At 46.8% G+C, this 22,717-nt stretch overlaps 1 long non-coding RNA gene across 1 annotated transcript; it reads left to right on the top strand.

Moving 5' to 3' along the window:
* Nucleotides 1-278: 278 nt before the first annotated feature.
* On the top strand, nt 279-7,479 carry LOC125631461 (uncharacterized). The gene is made up of 3 exons (XR_007354953.1): nt 279-407; nt 1,566-1,727; nt 7,407-7,479. It is a non-coding gene; the product is annotated as an uncharacterized LOC125631461 (long non-coding RNA).
* The last annotated feature ends 15,238 nt before the right edge of the window (nt 7,480-22,717 follow it).

Here is a 22,717-nt window from a genome sequence, read left to right as displayed (position 1 = left end):
GGAGAAAACTCTCCCGACAACATAATAAAACCACCTCAATGAGCGACAGTAACTATGTTAGTGGGAGAAATTCTCCCACCAACATAGCATTGTGTACATGTGTTTTTTCACACCCCTGAGTGACACAAGTTTTGCTGACATAAGTGGTAGTGTAGACATGGCCTTAGTCGAATTAGAGAGAGAGAGACACAAACGATCGGAAGCAGATGGAAGCCAGCAAGGAAAGCCAGCAAGGGAAGCCAAAGAGGAGCTGCTGGAGAGAAGTTAGAAAAGCTGCTGCAGAGAAAAAGAGAAGAAAACTGGAGTGGCTGACCAGGAGCTGAGCAGCAACAGTGATCAAAAGAAAAATACCAAGAATTTATAAGGCAGCACCAGTGATTTCAAAAGGATGCCAACAGATTTGTAAAGTAAGCTTGACAGTTTTAATTTTTATTGTAGTATAGTTTAGCATAGTATTTAATATGTGTAACACTGATGGACCCAGTCTTCGGAGGGTGGGATTGAACCTGGGGCCTCTGGAACTTAATATAAGAGCCTCTACAGCATGAGCTAAAAGCCAACTGTCTTGTAGTTAAGGCTGTAGAGCAGACTCATTAATCTCTCTCTCTAAGTGCTGGCAGTGCCACTAAATGGGACAGAACACCACACCCAGGAGGGGGTGTGTGTGTGTGTTTTAATTCGTATTGTACTTACGGAATTTTTAAAGCAAATTTAAGAACTGCTGTCAGCAATTTGTTACAAACTGGCTACTTGTAACAAAGTGCTTTGCTTAGAATCATTTAAACTATTTGCAACAAGAGATTGTGTTTCAGGGATTTTGTGCTTTGTTTAGGATTTTTAAGATACAGTGTATTAGGGATTATTAGTTACATTAATAAAAGATACTTTGTTTTGGAAAGAATACTGCCTGTGTCAATTACTTTATCGGAAGGTTATATCCATGTCCGTTAGTGTTTCCTTAACAACCCTAGAAACTTCTACCTTGGGAAGGACAGACTAAGGGGGTAATAGAAAGGTTAATATAGTGGCGTTCCATAATCTATTTTTGGGGTAACAGTCTCTCTAGTTCAGGGGTGAACCAGATGTACTACTACTGGATGTCTGCTCTGTGGACAATGTAGTCAGTTTTCAAGGCTACCAATTTGGCACTTTTCATAAATAATAATTTTACCTGACCTTTCTTTCCCTCAGACAAAAACAAAAACAAAACAACAACAAAAAAGCAAACATTTGTGATAACCACCCATAGTTCTTCCGGGTTGCTAAATATGCAATGTCGGTAGAACAATGAACAAGATACAGTATCATTATCTACTCTGCAAACAAACAAGCTGTGACTAGCTGGACTAAATATAGACATAATTAGAGTCTGGATCAGATCTGCTGGTAGACATAAGGGCACAAAAAATACCATCTCACCCAAATAGAAAATACTTAGCATAACAAAGGAATGGACATCACATAACATAGATCAGGCAAACCAATCCATTTACACCCAGCTGCATGTTGGTTATTGTTGTTTATTCTTTACAATACTCTCTCTCTCTCTCTCTCTTTTTTTTAAGCTATAAACAATAGGACTACATGGCTTTCATTTTTCATCTAAGGGACAATGCCCAGCCTCCATTTTGCAACTGACCAGTGAATAAAAAAGGAAAAAGTTATGTATAGTTCCATGACTTTCCAGATTCATGGGGAATGTTCGTTTTTTGAATTCACTGAAAGATGTAAGTACTAATACAAATAATAAGACATTTTCATTCATGCACAATGGCGCCACAATCCATAACCCACAATGACTCTCCTGCATGACTCTTCAGCAATTCTGTGGGTCATTGGGTTCCTGTGTTTGTTTCAGTACTAGACTGCATGTACATGTGACAAAGTGTACACATCTAGTGCTAGCTGTGTTTTGGTATCCAAGCAGAAAGACATTAAGGGAAAACCTATACATGTCCACACTCAGAATATGTATCTATGATCTGTGATGATATGTATGATCCAAAAAAACATTGGTGTTAGGTCTACTTCAATCCTTCTGGTTTTGACTAATAACTATTAGTGAACATCTTGTTTTCCTTTAATTTAGAAAAAATTCCACATACTCTTAAATTCTATAATATTTTTCCATAAAAGACTGGAAATTAATAGGTTTAATATGGTTCTATAGAAATTACTCTATAAACCTATCAGTCCAATTTCTCATCTTGTGTAAATCAGCATCACTCTGTTGAAATTAGGAGGACCTAATTAATTGAACATATTAACATGGAATCTTAATATGTCTGAATCTGTATACAGGATCCTGAAAGTACAAACATAGGACAAGATTTTCAAAAGTGTTTAATAATCTTGCATGCCTCAATTTTTGAGTGGACAACTTGAAAAAAAATCTTAAGAGTGCTTTGTTTTCCCTCAGTACTTTTTGAAAATCAGGACCCAGGCTCAAATTTGACACCCAAGTACTGAGGCAACCCAAATCACTACACACTTTTGAAAATCTTGGCCACAGAAACTGCTACAAAAGACAAATGAGTGCTGTGTTCTGATTCCTCCTCCACATCCCACTATATATATAAAAAACATGCTTCTCTTCATTCAAAGTTACTCTTGTAATGGGGAAAGACTTGATGTGCATTCAACAAGTGTGGTTTACGTGATCATTAGGAGGCACGTATATTGTAGCTGATCTCTGTAACTAGTGAATACTTGATTTTTATTTTTTTAATAAAGAAAAAATTGACATTCAGTAGTCAGTTATTTAGTTTCTCGGGTGTCATTGTGTGTGAAACAAATGGGCCCAAAGAAAGATTTAGTACATCAGAGTTATTTTGTCGAGTTAGAGATTTTGAAATGGGATTATGTATCATTACAAAGTATCCATACTGGCCACAATATTGCATCTTGTTCCACACAGGCAAACTACCATGTCTTTACACTGCATGGGTAAGATCAGTGCATGTGGAGCAGAGTGTAGGATCAGGGACTTTGTTTGTGGTTTTTACTGTTCCACTCAAATTAGATTTTTTCAATTACACTGATGAATTATTTGTCAAGCTGCCTTGTGTTACACCTAAAGATCCTGAGTTTGTTTTAATTTTTACTCATTTTCAATGTTTATATTTTGCAACTAGTGTCTTCCAGTTTTATTTTTTTAATATCATTTTTGGAGTTTATTTGAATTGTAACAGCAAACATTTGAGCAATAAACAGAAATAAAATAGAATTAAAAAAAAAAGAAAGAAGAAAACCTTGGGAGATGTTTAAAATAGCCTCATATCCTTTTTCACATCCTACATTCCTACACTGGGATCATCACATACACAAAAGCATCTTACCATATTGCTGTTATGCAAGAAGTGAGAGTTCAAAGAGGAAGAGGTACAGGGTTGTAATTACAATGGAGAGCAGAGATGGCAAATAGGATGAATTCTACTGGATGACCTTCTAAAAGAATATTGCCCTTTCCTGTTTGTTTTTTTTTGTAGGGCTTGCTTTTAAAAACAGATGCTTGTAAAATTTAGGTCTCTCTGTTGGCTTTGGTTTAAAATGAAAACTGGACTCCTTAGTGTGGCAAGGCACCTTCTCAGTCTCACCAGCCTCAGCTATTTGTAGCCTTAGTGAGACGAGCTTCGGGTAAAACAGTCCCTCTTGGCTGCACGGGGGCAGCCCGCTCCTTCTCTCAGCCAGTCTTTTTAGGCTTGTTTTTCTCCCTTATGGGAGGGAATGCAGTCTCCTCACCTACTGGCAGCTCAACTTCCCCCTCCTTTCTCCAACAGGGGATGATTTAAAAAGGTCTTCGGCAGCCCTTAGTTGGAATCAGCTGATCCTAATTGACCTCAGGTAACTCTCTCTCAGCTGATCCTAACTGATCTCTGGTAACCCCGCTCAGCTGAATCTGATTGCCCTGTAGTCACCCCTCCTCAGTTGATAGGGAGGAGGACCTTTTACCCTTCTGGGACTGTTTTCTACCCTGCCCTTGCAGCTGTCTGTCCTGAGTTTATCACATTAGTTACAGACCATATCACAGTCAAAATATTGTAGAATGGACTAAATTACAAGCCCCTTTGCTTCTCTACAATCAGGCTCCCCAGCAGGGTTGCTGACCATCAGTTGGCTTGGCTGAGTACAAAAAGAAGTGTGGAGTGGCTCCATGGATACTGCACAGATGGCTGTTGCAGTTCCACTCAGGCTGGAGATGGTACACAGATGATATTCAGACAATGAAATCTAAAAAAAAATGCGATTCGTTCAACATGTTACTGTACAATGTATCTTTTAAATTTCACAAATATAATAAACTCACCACGCTGCTTTGTCCTTGAAGTTTAAGACTATCGATATGCAGCACATGGGCCCAATTCTCTTCTGCTCTGCAAGTTGAGTGGGTCAGAGGCCCAAGGCCAGAGCCAAAGGTAAACCACAATCATAAGCCAGAGGTGGAGCCAGGGATCAGTACCAGAGAGACAGAAGTCGAATGTCAGAACCAGAGGGTCAATCAGAGTCATAAGCCAGAGCCAAGGATAGGGTTGCCAACCCTCTCACTTTCATCAGGAGTCTCCTGGAATCAAGCTCTCTCTCCCGGAGGCTACTTTAGCCAAACCGGGAGATTTTGGGTGCTAATAGTCTGGCACGGCAGTGGAGCTAAGGCAGGCTTCCTTACTTGCCATGGCTCTGCGCCACTCCCAGAAGTGGCCAGCACCATTCCTGTAGCCCCTGTGGGGTGGGGGTAGGGGGTTTCTGCACACTGCCCCGACCCAAAGTGCTGACTCTGCAGCTCCCATTGGCTAGGAACTGTGACCAGTGGGAGCTGTGGGGGCGGTGCCTGAGGACATCAGCACACAGAGACCCCCTGACTCCCCCACCTAGGAGCTGCTGCCAGAGTGATGTGCTGGTTGCTTTTGGGAGCTGCCCGAGGAAAGCGCCAATCTCCTGATGCCCCTCCTGTACCCCAACCCCCTGCTCCAGCCCAGAGCCCACACCCAAACTTCCTCCCAGAATCTGCACCCCACACTCCAACTCTCTGCCCCAGCCCAGAGCCTGGACCCAAACTTCCTCCAAGAACCTGCACCCCCTCCTGCACCCAGACTCCCTCCCAGAGCCCGCACCCCACACCCCAACCCCCTGACCCAGCCCAGAGCCTGGACCCAAAGTTCCTCCCAGAGCCTGTGCCCTGCACCCCATCCCACACCCCAACCCTTTGCCACAACATAGAGCCTGTACCCAACCCCCTGCCCCAGCCTGGTGAACGTGGGGGGGGGGGGGGGGGGGGGAGAGCGAGCAATGGAGGGAAGTAGGATGGAGTGAGCGGGGGCAGGGCCTCAGAGAAGGGGCGGGACATGGGTGGGGCCTTGGGGCAGGGGTGGGGCAAGCGTCTTTGGGTTTGCGTGATTAGACAGTTGGCAACCCTAGCCAAGGATCAAAGCCAGAAGTCTAAAGCTGGAGGGGAACAGAAGAGCAGGAGCAGAGGCTGGAAGGCGGCACTGGAACAAAGCAGGAGGTGGCACAGAGCAGGGGCAGCTGTAGGCGGGGTACACAGTGAGCAGCCACTGGTCTGCTGTAGAGGGCATGTTTATAGGCCAGTCAGGGGCAGTGGCCACTCTTTTAGTTCCAAGGGCCTGCAGCTGGGCTCTACATATCGATGGTCTTGAACTTCAAGGACAAAGCAGGGTGGTGAGTTTATTATATTTGTGAAATTTAAAAGATACATTGTACAGTAACATGTTGAACGAATCGCATTTTTTTTCAGATTTCATTGTCTGAATACCATCTGTGTACCATCTCCAGCCTGAGTGGATCTGCAACAGCCATCTGTGCAGTATCCATGGAGCCACTCCACACTCTTTTTTGTACTCAGCCAAGCCAACTGATGGTCAGAAACCCTGCTGGGGAGCCTGATTGGTTGCCTAGCAGCAAAGGTAGTCAGGGAGCAGGCCAGCAGCTAGTCCTAACTGGTATGGTCCCTGACATTATCAATTGCTATAAGATGCCTGGATATAATTCTTCTTAATAATAAATATAGAAATATAGCACTGGAAGGAACTGCAAGAGGTCATCTAGTCCATCTGCCTGTGCTAATGCAGGATTAAGTGTATCTAGAGCAGTGGTTTCCAAACTTCTTCTGCCGCTTGTACAGGGAAAGCCCCTGCTGGGCCAGGTCGGTTTGTTTACCTGCCGCGTCCGCAGGTTCGGCCGATCGCCGCTCCCACTAGCCACGGTTCACTGCTCCAGGCCAAGGGGAGCTGCTGGAAGCGGCGGCCAGTATGTCCCTCGGCCTATGCCGCTTCCAGCAGCTCCCATTGGCCTGGAGCAGCGAACCATGGCCAGTGGGAGCCACGATCGGCTGAACCTGCAGACACGGCAGGTAAACAAACCGGCCAGGCCCGGCAGGAGCTTTCCCTGCACAAGTGGTGGAATAAGTTTGGGAACCACTGATCTAGAGCATCGTAGCATGAATCAAAACACAGGAAATGTTAAAACTGATCTTTACCAAGTTGAAAAAAATGCACAGATATCAATGGATCCAAGAAAAAAAATTGCATTATAGTATAATTATATGATGTTTCTGAGCTACCTGCTCTTGTTCCACCACATACACATAATGGGCTCCAAAGTTGCTGCTTCAAAACTGAACATGAAGACTTGACACACCCTCAAAAAAGAAAGCAAGCATTGGTGCAGCCTTGCAACAATCTAATGGAAAGAACAGTAGAGATAGAAAAGTAAGGGTGGGTCCAGAACACTCTTACATCAGACTATTACAGGTGGAAACACAGGTGAACATAAGGAAAACGTAATACACTGATGTGGCTATTTTTGCACTAAAATTACAATACGGTAGCTCTGCTAAAGTACCTGCAGTTGCATTCTGGTGATCTCCAGTTTATTTTAATTATTGTCAGGACATGACACTTAGAAATAAAGGTTACCTGCTATGGTAGTATGGAATTTTTTAAAAATACAGACCATCATACCCAAGAGGGAACAACAACTTGATTCGATTTTTGTTAGCAAAATATTGCTGCTAGATGGCTAAATAAATGACAGTTCACGACCCTAATACAGGCTTTGCATTGTGTGTCTTTTCTCCTTTTTTTTTTTGACATCTTCAGTTCCTTCTATCCTACAACTTCTCTCTTTTTTCATGTTTTGTTTTTTCTTTTCCCCTTTTTTTCCCCTTCTTGTGTCTTTCCCTTTCTTACATCGACATGTTAATTTCCTGATGGTTTTCTATCAGTGGGATCAAAAGCAGAATTTGGGTCAATATTTTTAATACGCCAGAGCAGCATCCCCTTTCTTTTGAGATGTTCCTTTCCCCCTTATCCGTTGCATCTTCCCTTATACTTTGTTCCCCTTAATGATTCTCTCTCCTTGTTTACCTCTTTTTCTCCCTGTCTGAATGATAGGGCTAAGTCCACCACCAAGCAGATGTGTTGAGAAGAGATGACCTTGTCAAAGAGTACCTGCCGTGGGACACCTGCAGTACTTTATAGGCATTCCAAGCACCAATATTGGCATCATAGATTAATATTGTTCTACAGATTTTTATAGTTACTTGAAGAATTCTCAACACTTCTGTCATAAATATCAAGGGAAGGGTAACCACCTTTCTGTATACAGTGCTATAAAATCCCTCCTGGCCAGAGGCAAAACCCTTTCACCTGTAAAGGGTTAAGAAGCTAAGGTAACCTCGCTGGCACCTGACCCAAAATGACCAATGAGGGGACAAGATACTTTCAAATCTGGAGGCAGGGGGGAGGAAACAAAGGGTTCTGTCTGTCTGTGTGATGCTTTTGCCGGGAACAGATCAGAAATGCAAGCCTTAACTTCCTGTTAAGTTAGTAAGTAATCTAGCTAGAAAATGCGTTAGATTTTCTTTTGTTTAATGGTTGGTAAAATAAGCTGTGCTGGAGGGAATGTATATTCCTGTTTTTGTATCTTTTTGTAACTTAAGGTTTTGCCTAGAGGGATTCTCTATGTTTTGAATCTGATTACCCTGTAAAGTATTTACCATCCTGATTTTACAGAGGTGATTCTTTTACCTTTTCTTTAATTAAAATTCTTCTTTTAAGAACCTGATTGATTTTTCATTGTTCTTAAGATCCAAGGGTTTGGGTCTGTGTTCACCTGTACCAATTGGTGAGGATTATTCTCAAGCCTTCCCCAGGAAAGGGGGTGTAGGGCTTGGGGATATATTTTGGGGGAAGACGTCTCCAACTGGTCTCTTTCCCTGTTCTTTGCTTAAAACACTTGGTGGTGGCAGCATACTGTTCAAGGACAAGGCAAAGTTTGTACCTTGGGGAAGTTTTTAACCTAAGCTGGTAAGAATAAGCTTAGGGGGTCTTTCATGCAGGTCCCCACATCTGTACCCTAGAGTTCAGAGTGGGGAAGGAACCTTGACAACTTCCATGGCTGTTTTTAAATACAAATACTTTAACTGAAGACAGTAACCCATGAAATATCTCACTAAATTTTTGGAAGAATAAGGCTTGGAGCTCAACCTGTTTCCATAATATAGTGAATTGTTACACTGCCATCTAGTGGTAGTATGCCACAATAGCCAGACAATTATATCCTACTATAGTTGCAGTATTTTTATTCTGATGTGTGTACTAATGAAGTATTACTTATTAGTTAGAATAAGACTGCCCTGCTGTCTTTCCTGTCAAACTTACAGCTCATGGACTTGACAGAAGGATCTGAATGGTAATTATATAACAAGGAGAACAGTATTTTGTCCTTTCCTTGTATTTATTAAATCAATTTTATATTAACAAAGACAACTCAATTCCTAGTAAATATCAGAATTAACAAAGATTATATGTGACTTTTCACATATAATGAGAAGGATGACTAAATATAAGGAGCCAAAAAATTGGACAACTATTTTCTGCTAGCAGAGCATCAAACTAAATAGTACAACAATACCTGGGGAAAGACAAACAATATGAAAACGAACAATTTAGTGAAATATCAAGTAGGAATTTTTTTTCTTACAAAACGAACCCCAACTAGGAATTTCAATGCATAAATGAGGGTGTAAATGCATAAAAGTTAGGAAATTAAAAATGATTGTTTCCACTGCATCTACTACCGAGCCACATTCCACCATATATACTGTATTAAAGCAATAATATAATTATAAATATAGCTCTGAAGTGCCAAACATTACATTGGTATAACAGCAGCAAATAATGGTTGCTGTGGTAGAATTTCTGAATTTTCTGACGGGTTTGCTTTTAAATCCTCAAACTCAGCATTGCACTGATATACTTGTAGCAGTACATGATAAATTGGTTTGAAGGTGTTTACAGTGTGCACTGTATATTTTCTGGGCAAAATACCGTTCCCAGTGAAAATGTAAATTTTGCCATTGACTTCAATGTGATCAGGATCTGGCCTTATATAGACTAGACCTCCATCCTGGAATTCACAACACTCAGGTGGACTGTTGTTGCCCACACATCATCCCATGAAGTTCACTGTGGGCCTGTGAAGGCACAAAAATCCACCCATGTGCAAGAAGCTGCAGGATCAGGGCCATAGTCCTTTCCATATATAAAAAAGTAAGATGTAAATTGTAAAATAACTCCAAATAATCTCAGCATGTGCACAGTTCATAGTAGTGAACGTTTCCTGCCTTTGTAATAGTTACTATTTGTAATCATAGTTACTATTAACTGTTTCTGTTATCCCTAGCTGAAAAACACAAGTAACCAGTGATGTAGACAGGCATATATTCATCCCTCCAGCATTCAGAAGTCACAAACAGATAGACCGTGGTCCAGCTTGTGTGACTTACTACCTTTCACCAGCTATTCCGACCAGAGTTATCTTTAATTCTTCCCTGTAGTGACGCCGCGGGGGGAGAAACAACCAAAAAATTCTAATGTGCCTTTCAAAGTCAGTTTACTCTAATTACAGATTGCAAATGTAACACTTGTGGGTGGGCGGGATAGAACCTGTGACCTCTGGTAGCTATATGCATGAGCCACTACTGCATGAGCTAAAAGCAAACTGGCTATTACCTAAGGCTGTAGAGCAGACTCATTAATCTCTCTCTCTAAGTGGCCTTGGTGCCACTAGATGGGACAGAACAGCACACCCAGGCGATGTGTGGGTTACACAAACACTAAAATCCCTTAATCATGATCATATGGATATCGCATGACATCCCTACAAGGCAAAGTTAAGTTGTCTGGGGGCTTGAACTATGGATTTCCATACCTTAACATGTCTGGATTTCTTTTAAGTAATCTTAACTCTGAAAGTCCTGGGTTTGTAATGCTTGGTTTAGGATAATTACAACATCCCTGTAATTATTTTTACCCTTAAATTACTGACACATACTCTCAATCTTAACTCCATTTTAATGCACTTTTGTCTTGGAATAATAATAATAATACTGCTGCTGCTGTTGGCTAGTGAGAATTAAAATTTTTACTGCTCGTTTTGTAGCTGCACAGCATGTCGAGAATCAGTCTCATAATTATAACTTCTAATAATTAGCAACTGTTCCTGTGTGCTTTATCCAGGGCATTTACATTATTTGCCTCCTCTGCCAGCTGCAGTGACAGGAAGTCAAGAAAGACACAGAGGGCCTACAGACTGCTGGCAGGCAATTATATATAATAAGGTGCTACAGAAAGCACAGCACAGCAGGTGCAGCCCAAGGAGGAAGAGGCAAAATGCTGGGGTTGGCACAGAGTTGGGAAGAAAATCTGGAATATGAACTAGCAGCACACAAGGCCTGACCCAGAAAAATATGCAAGGTCAAGGAGGAGTAAAAACCTTTACCTAGCAAGAAGCTGCAGCTTAGACAGAAACAGGCTGCGGGGAGTAAGTGATTGGAAGTGAATCCCGGAAACCATCTTCTATAAAAGGTATTTACATAGTCTTTTAAAACAGGCAGCTATGTTTGTATAGTGCCTTTCAGCCTGAAGGATCCCGAAGCACTTCACATGCCCTCACACCACTGAAACACAGCCCAGTGCACAAACTAGGAGGCAATAGTTGTATAATAGGGTGCAGGGAATGAGTACCTATTGACGTCCCAGCGGGGTGGGTGGGCACAAGCCCGCACACATCTGAATGTCCCTCCCCCAGTCTAAGGGAAGGAGCGACTGGACCCAGGGCTCAAGCAAGTTCGGGGGGCAACAAATATTGAAAACAAGCACAAGCGTGAGTGTCACAGGGTCAAAATCAGGCAGGCAGAAGGTGACACCGAGCAGAGAACCCCGGACAGCGTCCCCTCCTCCTTGAAGGTGTCCAGGGAGCCAGTGGACACAGCCCAGAAGAACTCTGCCCTGACACATGATCTATAGGGCCTATTTATGTTCCTCCCTCAGTCTCAGAGCACCTCCCTGTCCAGCATCCTCCTCCTGGTATGGCGGATGGCCACCTTGGCCAGTGCCAGGAGGAGCTTGATGAGGAGTTCTCGCAAATTCGTGGGGCCATGGATGGAGTTTACATATATTAGGAGGTGTGGGGGAAAGTGCAGCCAGAATTGAATGAGAAGATTCTAGAGGAGCTGGAAAAGGGGCTGCAACCTGGCACATTCTATATAAATGTGCACCAGGGTCTCCCTCATGCCGCAGAAGTGGTCAGTGTCCAGAAGCGGTGGGGTGAACCACGCCAAGTACATGCCCATGCTCATGGCTCCATGAAGGAGCCACCAACTAATATCCCTAGTGGGCCAAGGTGGAATACAGGCTGGCCCACTGGGGCTCCTCACCCTCCACAGGTAGTAGGAGGTCCCAACACTTGGTGTCGGGGTGGGACACAAGGGTGAGGAAATGAAAGTTATGGAGTATGAACATATACAGCTGTGTCCTAGGTATGGTTTGGAAATGAACCAACTGCAGCTCACGCAGCTGGCTTGGGTTATGCTGGGGAGTGGCCAGGGGGCTCGCAGGACTGCTGCCCGATGACAAAGTACAGAGGGCCAGGGGCATGCAGGGAGCACCCTCCCACAGAACCCGCTCATGAAGGCCTAAGGGGAGGGCAGCCTTGAGTATGCGCTGGGGGACATGATGGGTGGGGAGCCCCATGCACTGGCCAAGCACCAGGGGATCCACCCAGTCCCCCTAGTCATAGTTCAGGAAGTCTATGGTCCTGGTGGTATCTGCCAGGACCAACCTCCAGCGTACTGAGGACTCCGCCACCTGCACACCAAGGTGGGGGTTGTGTGAGAGGGGCTCTGTGAGGAGATCTTCCCCCTTGGTACCCACCACAGACCTGGTCACCGAGACCAGCTTCCAGGTCTTGAGGAGGTCCTGGTAGAAGACTGGAGCTCAGAGAGGTCTTGCAGAAGATCCCTTGAATGGAGGTAAAAGAGCTGCCAGTTGTACCAGAGCCCTCAGAGGTGGTGGAGGAAGGCATGTGCCAGCATGCTCCATGCCGGACTTCCTGCACCATAAAGGAGTTTCTGCAAGGCCTGGAAGTGGACGACATGGACCCGACTGCAGAGGCAGAGCAGGCCCTGTCCCCCCTTCTCCAGGGGATGATTCAGAACCCCTGCAGATACCAATTGCAGCCCCAGCCAAAAGAACTCCAGAGTTAACCTCTGGAAGCAGGCCAAGGTACCCAGGGCTTTGAGCCGGTGCCAAAGCATGGACCCAGCTGGTTAAACTCCACTACAGGTGCTGCAACTCAGGGTGCGGGGGGTGCTGCAGCCTCCCCTGGCTTGAAGTGGTTTCTATTATATACCGGATTTACAGTTTGGTTCAATGGCTCTCAGCGCTCCCACTCTACAAATTGTTCCCGCAGGGAAAGGCACCAGAGCAGTCCCGTCCACCTCCACAACCACTTAGTCACCCTGCCCTCCAAATCATGCCAGTTCTCTGGTGGGGAGAGATGGATGACGGAAAGGTAAATGCCCAGATGGAGCAGCAGATCCGTGCTCCACCAGATGGCCTAGAGCACAGGTGGGAGGGACCTGCCTGCCACCTGTCCCAGACCATCAGGCCAGAGCTCTTGACCCAGTTGACTGGGCAGAGGAGGCTGCCAAGTAGACAGCTTGGTAGGCTCCCAGCCATGTCAGGTCACCCAGGTCCTGAACCATGAGGAGCACATTATCAGCATACTCTGACAGGACTACCCACAACTCTGGCTTGTTGAGCACCAACTCCATCAACCTCCTGCGGAGGAGACAGAGGAAGGGCTCAATGGCTAGAGTGTACAGTTGGCCTGACAGCAGGCAGTCTTGATGCACCCCTTGACCTAAGATGATGGGTTTGGTAAGGGTCCAGTGGAGCTTGACCAGACACTCTGCAGAGGTGTACAGCACCTGGAGAAAGCCCACAAAATGGGGCCGGAAGCCAAATGCACACAGAGTGCCTGGGAGATAGCATTCAACATGGTGGACCACGGGTTTCTCCTGGTCCAGGGACAGGAGGGCGAATCCCTATGCCATCCCTATACCCAAATAAAAGAAGGTGCTGGACTTGATAAAGATGATCAAAGAAGGTACAGCCCAGGACAGTGTAGGTCTGGGTAGGATGGACTGGCCTGGACCACCAGCATGGACCACAGCCACAGCAAGATGGCCTTTGCTACAACCTTGTAGTTCGTGCTGAGGAGCAAGACAGGACGCCAGTTCCGAAGATCACAGTGGTCCCCCGTCTTGGGTAGCAGAGCGAGCACGGTCTGCCTGCATGTCAGGGGGAACACCACACTCCCTAAGGACTCAGCCCAGATGATGGTGAGATCCAGGCCAAGGATGTCCCAGAACGTGGGGTAGAACTCCATGGTCAGCTCAGTGATGCCCGGGATTAATTAGTAGGCATCAGATGGAGGGCTTCCGAGAAGTCAGCCAGAGTGAGAGGCAACTCCAGCTGGTCTGAGTCACCCGTGCTGATCGTCGGGAGTCCATTTCAGAATACCCCACAGGCATTGGTCAGATCTGGGGAGAAGAGGCTGACATAGAAGGCCCTGGCCCTCCCCCATATCTCCAATGGATCTGTAAGGGGGATATCATCACCCACCTGGAGGCAGGTGACATACTTCTTGGCCCCCCTCTTTTTCTCCAGGGCATAGAAGAAGCGAGAACCATGATCTATCTCCTGAAAGAGGCGGATGTAGGATCGAACAAAGCCACCCTGAGCCTGGAGCTCCTCCTACTTCTCCTGGCACACTCCGCAGGGGGACAGGGCTGGTGGCCAGATGCCTCTCCAGCTCCAAGACCTCCTGCTCCAGCTGCCCTATTACTGCCTCCCTCCCCTGACTGACCCCCCATGTGTAGTCATGGCAGAAGAGCAAAGTGCTAACCTTCCCCACATCCCACCATCATTGTGCTGAGGGAAAGACCAGCCAGAACTCCTGGAAGGATGCCATGAAGCCCATAGCCCCCAACAAGCTATTAAAATGCCAATAGGCCAACCCTAGCCTCTCTTAGGTGAGAGAGGCCATCACAGCCAGCAGGTGATGATATGATAATGGAGTCAGCCAGATGCTGGAGGAGTGAGCCCGCAAGAGATGGAGGTGAGGCAAATAAATGCGGTCCAACCAGGAGTGGCATGACCAAGCATCCTCCACCCAGATGTAGATGAAGGTGGAATTGTCATCTGGGTGGTGGTCATACCAGATGTCCACCAGTGAGTGATGGTCTGTGATCTCCCTGAGGACATCCGTGGCAGCTGGACACCTCTTGGTCCCTGAGTGGTCCCACTTGTATAGGGTGGTATTGAAATTCCTGCCCAGGACATGGCACTTGCAAGGATCCAAGGAGCCAAGGAAGGTTGACGCTGGCTGAAAGAAGAGAACCTGTTCTGGGCCGGGTATCAGGGCACAGACATTGACAAGGTTCAGTGTCAGCTCCTCTACACAGGCCCAGAAAGTACAGCAGGCGACCCGGCATGACCTTGGCAACCCCAAGCACCTCTGGCCGTATGTTGGGGGAGAATAGTGTGGTCACCCTGCCTGAAAAAGCAGTGAGGTGGCTGGAGCACACCCTGTCCCTCCCACTCCAGCTGCCAGCTGGCATTGGTGGCTGGGTCCATGTGGGTCTCCTGCAGGAAGATCACATGGATCTCCTCCCTATGCCAAATGAAGGAGAACACCTGGTACCTGTGGAGACCCACCCTACAGCCCCAGGTGTTCAAGGTGGCAATGGTGGTCAGCTTCATCACAGGGGCAGAGGAAGATCCTTGTGGGCAGGAGTGCCACCAGCTCTCGCTGGGACCTGCAGCAACCAGGGAGTCATAGAAGCTGCAGGCCCACTGGTAGGCCATGGCATCCTGCCTCCCAGTCCCCCTACCCTTCTCCAAAATGGCCATCACAGCCCAGAGAATGAAGTGTAAATCCCCCCAGCACTGGACAGCAAGCTGCACCTTACTCTTGGAGCCAGGGGTGTCCACCAGGAAGCAGCACAGCTTGACCCGCAGCGCCTGGGGGTCATCCTCTGGCTGGATCCCTGAAATGGCCCCATGGCCTGCGGAGATGGGAAAACAGGAGGCAGATCCCCAGCATGGAGCCTGTTTCGCTGGCGCTGTGCAGCCTGTCTCAGTCCTGGGCACAAGGGGTGGTGCAGAGGGAGAACAGCAGCTCCGAGTGGACTGGGAGAGGGAAATACAAAACCACTTCCCAGGGGGTTGTCAACAGAGAAGAGAAACAGGACAACCCTGGGGGTGGCAGTAGCATGGCAAGTGGAAGAGGAAAGGGGAAGGGGTGGGACTAGTGACGGGGATGGGAACGGAATGAGGACGAGGGGCCTCAGCAGCTGGGCTGAGACTATAACAGGGTTCGAAAAAGAACTAGATAAATTAATGGAGGATAGGTCCACCAATGGCTATTCGCCAGGATGGGCAGGGATGGTGTCCCTAGCCTCTGTTTGCCAGAAACTGGGAATGGGCAACAGGGGATGGATTACTTGAGGATTACATGTTCTGTTCATTCCCTCTGGAGCGCCTGGCATTGGCCGCTTTCGGAAGACAGGATATTGGGCTAAATGGATCTTTGGTCTGACCCAGTATGACCGTTCTTATGGCCACCAGGGTGCAGCACCGCTTGACCGGGCACAGGTGTCAAGGAGATGGATGTGGGTAGGCGGTCCTCTATGATGCCAGGCCTGGGTGCCACAATGGGCTGTGCGGCCTCAGAGGAGGATTAGCCATTGGGCCAACGGGGCCCATGCCCAGAGCCCCTGCATCCCGACCCCGCTCTCCGGTAGCAGCTCTCTGCGGGGGAACAGAGCTTCTCCAGTCATGGGACCTCAGGGGGGGGGGGGGGGGGGCTCAGAAAGGAGAAAATGGGTTGCAGTGTGCAGTGTGGAATGGGGGGAACCCTAGGTGGACAGGGGCAGACCCTGGGGAAGGGGCAGAATGGAATGGGGCTGTGGGTGAGACCGTAGGCAGAAGGGGTGGGGAGGGGCCCCAGGAAACTTTAATCTGCCTCTGGGCGGCCTTGAAATGGATGCCATCTGCGGCCGGGCAGGCGGATGAGCCCAGGAGTGCCCCGAGAGCGAGAGCAGGGGCGGTGGTCTGGGGAAAGGGAGAGAGAGGAGGAGGGAACGATGCAACAAAGTCATTGCCCAGACTGGGGCCTGCTGGCAGGGGTTCATCCTCCCACGGAGTGACAGGGGTCAGACTTAGGGCCTCGATCTCCTCAAAGACGGAGTAGAAGTCCCAACCTACCACCACAGGATCCTCCCTGTTAGTGACTGGAGCGACATCCACCTTGGCACTGAAAGGGGGCGCGGATGACAAAGGGGCAGGGTGACTCCCTCTGATGCCTTCTCAGAAGGGATACCAGGAGGGAGGGCCATACCAACCCCCTCGTCTGCCATGGCCTCCTCAGCAGGCTCCACCCGCTGGACCATGGCAGGGGGCACAGTGGCAGGCTCGACAGCAGTAATCCCCTTATGGTCTTCTGGGGAGTCTCCTCTCCTTCAATGCAAACAGATGGTGGGGGGCAGGGAGGGAAGCCTTCCAGCCTAGGGCAGCTGGGGGAAGGCAAGTCTAGGGGAGGGAAGGGGGCACATGTGCTTGCAAACAAAAGTCACTGCTCACCTCTGCTGATAAAGTCCCAGGTGGAAGCAGTGTCGAGACGAGTGGCTAGGCTAAGGAGTGGAGGCAGTCCCAGATGGGGTTTGAGGGCGGTAGAGGGGTAGCAGTGGTGGAGGGACTGAGGGGAGGGCTTCACGCTGCTCCCCCCTTAGAGACAGTAGCGACCACTGCAGGCCCAGGAGGTAACAGAGATGATAAAGTTACTCAGTCCAGCAGCAGCAGCTCCTCTTACTCAATGTCAGCAACAGGCTCCCAGCCAGTGAGGCAGGGTGACTGCAGGGAGTGAGTCCCTGTTGGGAATCCAGGGCTAGGTGGCTGGCAGACCTGCACTCTGATCACTTAGGAGCTAGTAAGTTTACCAGGAGAAGCTGATAGGGGTTAATGATACAATCAGGCTGGGTAGGGTAAGAGCTCATTTGGCCCCATTAGCTCAGGGCTGATAAAAGAGGCACAGGAAGGCACTACAAAGAAGAGAGAGGGAGGAACAGGGCTAGTTGCTCAGAGTTGCGAGGCCTCTGTTTCCTTCAGGTCTTGTTGAGAAGGCCTAAACCTTGACAAACACCGTAAATAGGAGGGAGCATGGGGGAGTGTGGTGATATTGGTGAAAGGGACTTGAAATAAATCTTTACTGAGATCACACCTGGAGAACACTGCAGGTTCTGTGGGGAAGAAGATGGGGGCAGAGCAGGGCCCCTATTACGAAGTAGTATTGTCAGAGTTGTCGTGGGTGCTCATGCCTACCGTGTAACTGGCAGGAGGGAGAAAAAAATGGAGCAAGCTAATCATTTTTGGGTGAGTCTCCCCCCCCCGTTCCTCCAGTTTCAGCACTGATACATCCACTTATGGGGTGGAATGCAGAAACTGACTAACATTGGTTAATAGAAGGTGGCATGGGGAATAGTAAGGATTTACTACTCCCTAACGATTTCTCTTGTTAAAGTGCTATTGGACTTTAATATCCACGCACAGTTGACAAGACCTCAGTTTTCAGGATTTCATCCAATTCTACACTCGGTTAACTGCGTGGAACACTTCTCAGGAGGATGAAGTCCTGTGATTTGAAACCGAGATTCCAAGGGTTTCAGGGCCTGTCACAACTTAAAATTAGAATGAGGCTTACATTTCTCAAGATACAACCATATAATTATAATAACAATGTTTTTTTTATTTGGATCTTAAAATTAGGCTTCTAAATACATTTTTAAGTACATAAATAACGCTTAGATGTGGTTCATACCAAACAGCCATTTATTTATTTTATTTAAACTAGTATTGTTGCAGTTTGAGAGGGTTGCATTGACGTATCATTTGTTTGGGTTCCTTTACCAAGATGAAAAGGAGTACTTGTGGCACCTTAGAGACTAACCAATTTATTTGAGCATGAGCTTTCGTGAGCTACAGCTCACTTCATCGGATGCATACCGTGGAAACTGCAGCAGACTTTATATACACACAGAGAATATGAAACAATACCTCCTCCCACCCCACTGTCCTGCTGGTAATAGCTTATCTAAAGTGATCATCAGGTTGGGCCATTTCCAGCACAAATCCAGGTTTTCTCACCCTCCACCCCCCCACACAAATTCACTCTCCTGCTGGTGATAGCCCATCCAAAGTGACAAGCAGCAGGAGAGTGAATTTGTGTGGGGGGGTGGAGGGTGAGAAAACCTGGATTTGTGCTGGAAATGGCCCAACCTGATGATCACTTTAGATAAGCTATTACCAGCAGGACAGTGGGGTGGGAGGAGGTATTGTTTCATATTCTCTGTGTGTATATAAAGTCTGCTGCAGTTTCCACGGTATGCATCCGATGAAGTGAGCTGTAGCTCACGAAAGCTCATGCTCAAATAAATTGGTTAGTCTCTAAGGTGCCACAAGTACTCCTTTTCTTTTTGCGAATACAGACTAACACGGCTGTTACTCTGAAATTTACCAAGATGATTACTATATTTAGGACCCTGGCAGATCAGTAGTAATCTTCCTTGTTCTAGGCTAGTATTTATTTTTTAATTTAAATAGCAAAAGTTACCTGTTCACAACTGTGCTGACAGTTATTTGGAATCAGGGTCTTTCTGTGCTATAGACCTGCCAGCGGCGCAGCTGTACCACTGTAGCTGCCTATACCGCTGTAAGACCTCTCATGTAGCCGCTCTCTGCTGGCGGGAGAGAGCTCTCCTGCTGGTATAATTAAGCCACCTCTAATGAGCAGCAGTAGCTATGTCAGCAGGAGAGTGTCTCCCGCGGACATAGCGCTGTCCGTGCGGGCATTTTTGTCGAGCAGGGGAGTCTTGGGGTTATTTTTTTTCACATCCCTGACGGACAAAAGTTTTACTGACAAAAATGCTAGTGTAGCCAAAGCCTTAATCCATACAAAAATAACCGCCTAACAGTATGTGCTCACACACAACAAAATTCAATTCACTTAACCAACCAGTAACTCAAAGCAATAAAACAACCCCCGCCCCATACCCTGTCTGGAGAATTATTTTCTCCCTTCTGTGAAGCTTAAGCTGTCACATTTCTTTGCTATGTGCTTTCATCTTGCTTGCATTCGTGTCATACAGATAACCAGACTAAGCATTGCTGCTTAACCACATCCAGTATACGGAATTAAAGAAAAATCAAACATTATTTTAACTTGAAGGAACTGGAGCCCAAACCACAGACCTACAAAACAAACCATGGACAAGAACAAGGCTACAAAATGCAATTGCTGAGGAGAATTAGGTTGGACTTCTACCCTGAGATCACTGGTCCAAATCTGCCCTCTCCCATTGATTGATACGGTTTAAAGTTGTTGGCATTTGGTAGCCAGTCCTAGCAGACAAGTATCCACATCATAAAACCACCACTGCAATTAGCACTAGTTGGTAGCCTCAGTAGAAAGGGAATGGACTTAATGGGCATGGGGTATAGACTACTAGTTCACTCCTAGAGAGGGTCACTCCAGTTCATAGCAGTGGCATAATGTGGGGAAGCTGATACTTTGAATACATGTTCTGTACCTGCCCTAAGGATAAACTCCCGAACTGACTATCCATCACCTTCCATGAGTACTAAATTCAAGAGTTTTAAAAATGTGATTAGATAGGACATGGCATGCTAAACACAATCATGAGCATTTGGGATACATTCAGGCCCATAGCATGGCCCCCTTTGCACCACTCTGGGCCTGTAGATCCAGGCCAGGTATGGGTATTTAACCTGCATACCTGCCTATTTGGGGTTATCTATGTGTATCCCTTTTTACCACATGTACTATCTTTTTAAAATTAGGTACCTTATTCTGTTTGTCCAATAACACATAACAAGCTTTTCTGGACTTTTTTAGTAAATATGATAATGAGATTAAAGAGATTTTTAATAATTTAGATCTAACTTCAAGCAGCAGGAAGCAATTGCTGTTTTAGATCTGTGTTCATTATTATTTAACATTTATATTATGGTAGCACCATGATCTTTCACTCACATGTGGGGCCCTAATGTGTTAGTTGCTATACAGATAGGAGGATCATCTCGCTACCCTGAAGGGTTTACAGCCTCAAATAGGGCAAGTTAAACACCTTTAAATCACAAAAAGAAAAGGAGTACTTGTGGCACCCTAGAGACTAACCAATTTATTTGAGCATAAGCTTTCGTGAGCTACAGCTCACTTCATCGGATGCATATTGTGGAAAGTGTAGAAGATCTTTTTATATACACACAAAGCATGAAAAAAATACCTCCTCCCACCCCACTCTCCTGCTGGTAATAGCTTATCTAAAGTGATCATTCACTTTACACTCACTGGTAACAGGAGAGTGGGTTTGTGTGTGTGGTGGGGAGGGGGGTGAGAAAACCTGGATTTGTGCTGGAAATGGCCCAACTTGATTATCATACACATTGTAAGGAGAGTGATCACTTTAGATAAGCTATTACCAGCAGGAGAGTGGGGTGGGAGGAGGTATTTTTTCATGCTTTGTGTGTATATAAAAAGATCTTCTACACTTTCCACAGTATGCATCCGATGAAGTGAGCTGTAGCTCACGAAAGCTTATGCTCAAATAAATTGGTTAGTCTCTAAGGTGCCACAAGTACTCCTTTTTTTATTTTGTGAATACAGATTAACACGGCTGTTACTCTGAAACCTTTAAATCACAGTCACAATAAATGGTCAGAGTTGGGTTTGATAAGATTTAGTTTGTTACCCTTTGAAAAGGCTAAAAGAGTGGGTCCCAACTCTCTCTGACTCAGCACTGGCCCTCCCCACCTCGAGGGAAACAGGCTCCATATTATCCCCTGTCTCAGCTGCATGGGCTGGGAGAATTCCCCCACTCCCTTCCCTGCAATTTGCATTGGGCTGGGGGGCCTCCTCCTCCACCCCTACCTGCTCACTAACCCCTCCCCCACACAGTTTGCCACCCTCCCAGTCTCACATCTCACCCCTCCCCATCTTCCTCACAGTTCACTGTTCTCCCCCGCTTCCTCTTCTGTGGTCCTCTTCCCCTTGCAGTTCACTGCTCCTCCCTGCCTCAGGTGGTCCTCTTCCCCTCACAGTCTGCTCCTCCCCCTCTCATGTTGCAGGGGGGAAAGTGTGTTACCTACCCCGCCATGCTCCATTTCTTTTTGCTATGTACCTCCCCTGCCCCTCCCAGGCCCCCCCTTTTGCTGTTTGTTTGCCTACCTCCACTGCCCTGCCCGAGCACTCTTTGCTGTCTGTTTACTTGCCTTCGTTAGCCCACTCAAGCCCCCAACTCCCTGCCCTCCAAAAATGGGCTGACAGAGCACTCAAGGTGGAGTCATCCATAGGAGCAGAGAGACTTACCCACCTCTGGCAGGTGCCAGGGGTCCCAGGGCAGGAGGTGAGGCAGCTTTGGAAACCCCTAGACACAAGTAATGTAATCAGACACTGCTCCCTTCAGTTCGACTTGCCATATTTTTTCTTCTTCTTTGATAGGCTGTTGTTCTCACTCCTCCTTCAGTCTCCCTAATGCATCCATATAATATAGGGCATACACCCAGGCTCAGATCACTTATTTGACACCACTTCTTTGGCATGTGGGACTCCCACAATCTAGCCACCCGAGACCCCGAAACTAGTGCCTCAGACCTCTTGAGCACCACTTACATGTACTCCCCTAGTGTTCCATGGAAGCTGTGATGACTCTGGGCTTCTAGTTTAACCCAATTGGGGATACCACGGCAGTAAAGCAAGGTACACAGACTTAGCAAAGGAATTGCTGAAGCCCAATTGCTTTACAGTTAAAAACACTCAAAAGTTGCAGATCTTCAAAAAATAAAAAAAGTCCTGAGATGTGCCCTCCCTCGTCTGATCTGACCACTTCTGCGAGTCTGAGCTTTGTCAGCATTCAGATTGGGCAGCCCCTATCCTCCCTCTCTCTCTCCATGTCTAGCTTACATGTGACAATGGCTTGCTCCCCTCCCCCCTGCTTCAGAGCTGTATTTGTCTCTTTTTTCCATATGCTCAGCTGAAGAACCCCAGCTCCACCTCCCTCCCCCGTGTCAGGCTTGCCCCTCCTGTGGGCCTCTGTGTAAAAAATCATTGTTCCATGGAGGGGCAGTAGTTGAGACACACTGTCTGGAATGCAATAGAATTATAGGCTTGCCTTGGGCAAGTTTAGATATTTGTTTGGCACAAAACACAAAATGGAGTTCACAATTTGATACAGACATATCCCCAGCACTCTGTCACATACACAAAGAAACAAACAAAA

This window comes from Caretta caretta, chromosome 2 (genome assembly GCF_965140235.1).
Source record: "Caretta caretta isolate rCarCar2 chromosome 2, rCarCar1.hap1, whole genome shotgun sequence".
NCBI classification, from domain to species: domain Eukaryota; kingdom Metazoa; phylum Chordata; order Testudines; family Cheloniidae; genus Caretta; species Caretta caretta.
This window is presented reverse-complemented; position numbering and strand designations above follow the sequence as displayed.